The sequence below is a fragment of the Oncorhynchus keta genome, unplaced genomic scaffold (assembly GCF_023373465.1).
Source record: "Oncorhynchus keta strain PuntledgeMale-10-30-2019 unplaced genomic scaffold, Oket_V2 Un_contig_19436_pilon_pilon, whole genome shotgun sequence".
Classification (NCBI taxonomy): domain Eukaryota; kingdom Metazoa; phylum Chordata; class Actinopteri; order Salmoniformes; family Salmonidae; genus Oncorhynchus; species Oncorhynchus keta.
The window spans coordinates 7,435-13,659 of record NW_026281475.1 but is presented as its reverse complement, the minus strand read 5'-3'; the positions used below and the strand labels follow the sequence as shown (position 1 = coordinate 13,659).

The window sequence follows — 6,225 nt, the reverse complement described above, 5'->3', positions numbered from 1 at the left end:
TGTTGGACTAGGTCCATGTTCAGAAACCTCTTCCTGAAAGCATTAGGGTCCATGTGACTATATACTGGGTCCATGTGTTCAGAAGGACCTCTTCCCTGACTTGTATATCAGGTCCATGTACTGTAAAGTATTATACTGTTGGACTATCCATGTTCAGAAGGACCTCTTCCCTGACTTGTATATAGGTCCATGTGACTGTAAGTATATACTGTTGACTATCCACGTTCAGAAGGACCTCTTCCCTGACTTGTATATAGGGTCCATGTACTGTACAGTATATACTGTTGGACTATCCACGTTCAGAAGGACCTCTTCCCTGACTTGTATATAGGGTCCATGTACTGTACAGTATATACTGTTGGACTATCCACGTTCAGAAGACCTCTTCCCTGACTTGTATATAGGTCCATGTACTGTACAGTATATACTGTTGGACTATCCACGTTCAGAAGGACCTCTTCCCTGACTTGTATATAGGGTCCATGTACTGTACAGTATATACTGTTGGACTATCCACGTTCAGAAGGACCTCTTCCCTGACTTGTATATAGGGTCCATGTACTGTACAGTATATACTGTTGGACTATCCACGTTCAGAAGGACCTCTTCCCTGACTTGTATATAGGGTCCATGTACTGTACAGTATATACTGTTGGACTATCCACGTTCAGAAGGACCTCTTCCCTGACTTGTATATAGGTCCATGTACTGTACAGTATATACTGTTGGACTATCCACGTTCAGAAGGACCTCTTCCCTGACTTGTATATAGGGTCCATGTACTGTACAGTATATACTGTTGGACTATCCACGTTCAGAAGGACCTCTTCCCTGACTTGTATATAGGTCCATGTACTGTACAGTATATACTGTTGGACTATCCGCGTTCAGAAGGACCTCTTCCCTGACTTGCAGACTAGAATCTTCCGGAAGGCTCGTCTGAAGTCCTGGTTGAAGATGGTGTAGATGACGGGGTTGAGGGAGCTGTTGACATAGCCTGTCCAGAAGAAGAACTTAAAAAGAGACTGGGGGATCTCACACGGCGCCCGGCACACTCCGTACAGGCTGTAAGCAGATCAAATACGATCAATTAATCAATCAATCAATCCATACAATCAAACTAACAGTTGGCTACCACCTACCTGGCTGTAGTCAAATATTTGTTATTTTTTTTAAAGTATTTAGTTATCGTCCCAAATGCCACCGCCCGGATCTCTACAAAGGACCCTACTATCTATAGATGGACACGACCTTAGAGTGAAATCTCACCACAACGACCTTACAGTAAAAAAAACACACAATGAAATTACTTAAAGAAGCTAACAAAAAAAAACTCCAGGTAAACAACGAGCGATGCGAGACAAACAATTGGCTCAATGGTGTCTGCTCCTCTTACCTGATGGGAAAATATGTTACAGAACTTGCGAGCTTTGGAAAACGCTGTATTACAGTATTACTGTGTAGAATACATAGTAGAAATACAGAGTAGAAACCAGTAGAAACACAGTAGAAAACAGTAGAAACCAGTAGAAACACAGTAGAATCAGTAGAAACACAGTAGAAACACAGTAGAAAACAGTAGAATCACCAGTAGAAACACAGTAGAAACCAGTATAATCAGTAGAAACACAGCAGAAACCAGTAGAATCAGTAGAAACACAGTAGAATCAGTAGAAACACAGTAGAAACCAGTAGAAACACAGTAGAAACCAGTAGAATCAGTAGAAACACAGTAGAAACCAGTATAATCAGTAGAAACACAGTAGAAACACAGTAGAATCAGTAGAAACACAGTAGAAACCAGTAGAAACAGTAGAAACCAGTAGAAACAGTAGAAACACAGTAGAAACACAGTAGAATCAGTAGAAACACAGTTAGTTATCAGTAGAAACACAGTAGAAACCAGTAGAAAGTAGAAACACAGTAGAAACAGTAGAAACACAGTAGAAACACAGTAGAATCAGTAAAACACAGTAGAAACACAGTAGAATCAGTAGAAACAGTAGAAAGTAGAAACACAGTAGAAACACAGTAGAAAGAGTAAACCAGTAGAAACAGTAGAATCAGGTAGAAACACAGTAGAAACACAGTAGAATCAGTAGAAACACAGTAGAAAACAGTAGAATTACACAGTAGAACAGTGTAGAAACAGAATCAGTAGAAACACAGTAGAAACAGTAGAAACACAGTAGAAACACAGTAGAATCAGAAAACACAGTAGAAACACAGTAGAAACACAGTAGAAACAGTAGAAACAGTAGAAACACAGAAGAAGTAGAAACAGTAGAAACACAGTAGAAACCAGAGAATCAGAGAAACACAGTAGAAACCAGTAGAACAGTAGAAACAGTAAACCAGTAGAAACAGTAGAAACACAGTAAACACACAGTAGAAACACAGAAACACAGTAGAAACACAGTAGAAACAGTAGAAACACAGTAGAAACCAGTAGAAACAGTAGAAACACAGTAGAAACACAGTAGAAACACAGTAGAAACACAGTAGAAACACAGTAGAAACAGTAGAAACACAGTAGAAACACAGTAGAAACCAGTAGAAACACAGTAGAAACCAGTAGAAACACAGTAGAAACACAGTAGAAACACAGTAGAAACACAGAAAACACAGTAGAAACACAGTGAAACCAGTAGAAACACAGTAGAAACACAGTAGAAACCAGTAGAAACACAGTAGAAACACAGTAGAAACACAGTAGAAACACAGTAGAAACCAGTAGAAACACAGTAGAAACACAGTAGAAACACAGTAGAAACACAGTAACCAGTAGAAACACAGAAACACAGTAGAAACCAGTAGAAACACAGTAGAAACCAGTAGAAACACAGTAGAAACCAGTAGAAACACAGTAGAAACACAGTAGAAACACAGAAACCAGTAGAAACAGTTGAAACACAGTAGAAACCAGTAGAAACAAGTAGAAACCAGTAGAAACACAGTAGAAACACAGTAGAAACCAGTAGAAACCAGTAGAAACAGAGTAGAAACCAGTAGAAACACAGTAGAAACCAGTAGAAACCAGTAGAAACAGAGTAGAAACCAGTAGAAACACAGTAGAAACCAGTAGAAACCAGTAGAAACACAGTAGAAACCAGTAGAAACACAGTAGAAACCAGTAGAAACACAGTAGAAACACAGTAGAAACCAGTAGAAACACAGTAGAATACCTGTAGCTGAAGAAGAAGGGGAACCAGCAGATCACGAAGACGCCCATCACCACCGCCAAGACAAAGGTAAACCTCTTCTCCCTCGCCGCTGTGATTTTGTTCCTGTTGACGGTGCTCCTCCGCTTCCTACGGGACGAAAACAGCTCGATGGACTTAGAGCTGGCACGCGACTTCTTGCTCTCTGAGCGTTTGGACGAAGCCAAGCTGCTCTTCCTGCTTCCTGTGGACTTCCTTCTCTCTGAAGGTTTGGAATCCTTCTTGTCGTCATGGTGATGGTGGTGGTGGTGGTGGTGATGGTGTTGATGCTGATGGGAAGAGGAAGAGGAATGGGAATGTTTTTTGGCGGATGTGGGTTTTTCGTCCGACGAGCTGCTTTCGTCAAAGTCGTCTCCGTCGTCGGGGTCGGGGTTAATTTGAGTTCGTTGGGTAACATCCCCTGTGGCACCGGCGTCTTCTGCTGGCTCTGGCAGTGCCCGTTCTCCCGGGCAACCCCTCCGCCGCCACCGTTTTCCTTCAGAGATCCTCCGCACCCCTCCTCCTCGCCCCCCTGCCCCAACCCGTTAACGTGTAACGGGGCAGTTCCGTTGTCCTCCACCTCTCTCTTCTTCTCCGACATGGTCCTCGTCCGCGTCTTAGCAACCTGGTAGATCCTGATCAGAAGAAGATTCATCAATTACATTTAGTCACGCTACACACTAGATAGTATACTACATAGGGGAACAGGGTTGCATTTAGCAATACACACTAGATAGTATACTACATAGGGATACAGGGTTCCATTTAGCAATACACACTAGATAGTATACTACATAGGGGATACAGGGTTCCATTTAGCGCTACACACTAGATAGTATACTACATAGGGGATACAGGGTTCCATTTAGCGATACACACTAGAGAGTATACTACATAGGGGATACAGGGTTCCATTTAGCGATACACACTAGAGAGTATACTACATAGGGGATACAGGGTTCCATTTAGCGATACACACTAGAGAGTATACTACATAGGGGATACAGGGTTCCATTTAGCGATACACACTAGATAGTATACTACATAGGGGAACAGGGTTCCATTTAGCACTACACACTAGATAGTATACTACATAGGGGAACAGGGTTCCATTTAGCGCTACACACTAGATAGTATACTACATAGGGGAACAGGGTTCCATTTAGCGCTACACACTAGGTTGTATACTACATAGGGGAACAGGGTTCCATTTAGCGCTACACACTAGATAGTATACTACATAGGGGATACAGGGTTCCATTTAGCGATACACACTAGATAGTATACTACATAGGGGATACAGGGTTCCATTTAGCGATACACACTAGATAGTATACTACATAGGGGAACAGGGTTCCATTTAGCGATACACACTAGATAGTATACTACATAGGGGATACAGGGTTCCATTTAGCGCTACGCACTAGATAGTATACTACATAGGGGAACAGGGTTCCATTTAGCAATACACACTAGAGAGTATACTACATAGGGGATACAGGGTTCCATTTAGCGCTACGCACTAGATAGTATACTACATAGGGGAACAGGGTTCCATTTACTACATACTAGGGTATACTACAGGGTTCCATTTAGCGCTACACACTAGAGAGTATACTAGATAGGGGAACAGGGTTCCATTTAGCGATACACACTAGAGAGTATACAGACTAGAGAGTATACTACATAGGGGATACAGGGTTCCATTTAGTACACACTACATTTACATAGGGAAAATGGTATCATTTCAGACATACACATAGGGGGAACAGGGTTCCATTTAGTAGAGAGTATACACATTTGGGGAAAAGGGTATCATTTAGACATACACTAGGAAGTACACTACATTTGGGGAAAATGGTATCATTTCAGACATACACTAGGAAGTGCACTACATTTGGGGAAAATGGTATCATTTCAGACATACACTAGGAAGTGCACTACATTAGGAGGGTTTGAGTAAAAGGGGGTCAACTCACCTGATGTACACCAGTATCATGATAACGCAGGGAGCGAAGAAGGATCCTATGCTGGAGTAGAGAATATACCAGGTCTCATCGTTCAGCCGACACTGAGGACTGATCTCCCCTCCGCTGCTCCTGTCCATGGAGATCAACGGCGGAAAGGAAATGACGGCCGAGATCAGCCAGACCACCACGATCATCCCGTTTAGCCGTGTAGGCGTCCGCTTCTGGTTGTATTCTATCGCCTGGGTGATCGACCAGTAACGATCGAGACTGATAGCGCACAGGTGAACTATAGACGACGTGCAAAAGAGGACGTCCAACGCCAAGTAGACGTCGCACCAAACTTTCCCGAAGAACCAGTAGCCCATGAGTTCGTTAGCTAAAGAGAAAGGCATGACGAGCGTAGCCACTAGGATGTCCGCGCTGGCCAGGGACACCAGGAAGAGGTTCTGCGGCGGTTTGAGAGCGCGGCTGGTCAACACGGCGATGACCACCAGCACGTTGCCCACAATGGTAAACAGGATGAGGAAGCCCACGACTACCGTCAGTCCGGTTACGGAGAGGAGAGAGTACTCACTGTCCCCGGTAGCCGAGGAGTTGGTGTATGTGGTATTCCGCTCGTCCACCACCCCGGAGAAATTCAAGAAATCCATTATTTTAATTAATCACTCATGCATGAGGGGTAAAAAAAAAAAAAAAATAAAATTCAGGGAAATTATGTGTTATTCGCTAGCACACATCCGCAAAGGGTTCGTTATATTTCACATGTCTTTGGAGAAAAACGTTGAAATCACACGGTCCCTTTTCCCTTCTCTCTCAGCCCTCTCTCTCTCTCACCTGCCTCTTATATTCAGCGTTGTCATCTCCAATCCGCTCCGAGACAGAAACGGACTAAAATCAGGAAAATAAACAAAAAATACTCCGAAGACAAACTGTCATAGGTGTTAAGATTCAACATAACTTAATCACCACCAGGACAAATCAGTTAGATCCCCATCCACGCGTCCTCGGCGGGTAGTAAATGTCCTCCTCCCTGCTGCATCCTCGAGCTGCTACAC

At 43.1% G+C, this 6,225-nt stretch overlaps 1 long non-coding RNA gene and 1 pseudogene across 2 annotated transcripts; one reads left to right on the top strand and one right to left on the bottom strand.

The window, feature by feature from the left end:
* The first annotated feature begins 220 nt into the window (after positions 1-220).
* LOC127920411 (uncharacterized) lies at positions 221-989 on the top strand. Of its 2 annotated transcripts, none has more exons than XR_008106177.1 (3): positions 221-332; positions 405-773; positions 847-989. It is a non-coding gene; the product is annotated as an uncharacterized LOC127920411 (long non-coding RNA). The 2 variants fall into 2 exon arrangements; XR_008106176.1 differs by having other exon boundaries at positions 405-699; positions 773-866.
* Positions 888-6,225, bottom strand: LOC127920410 (alpha-2C adrenergic receptor-like; annotated as a pseudogene).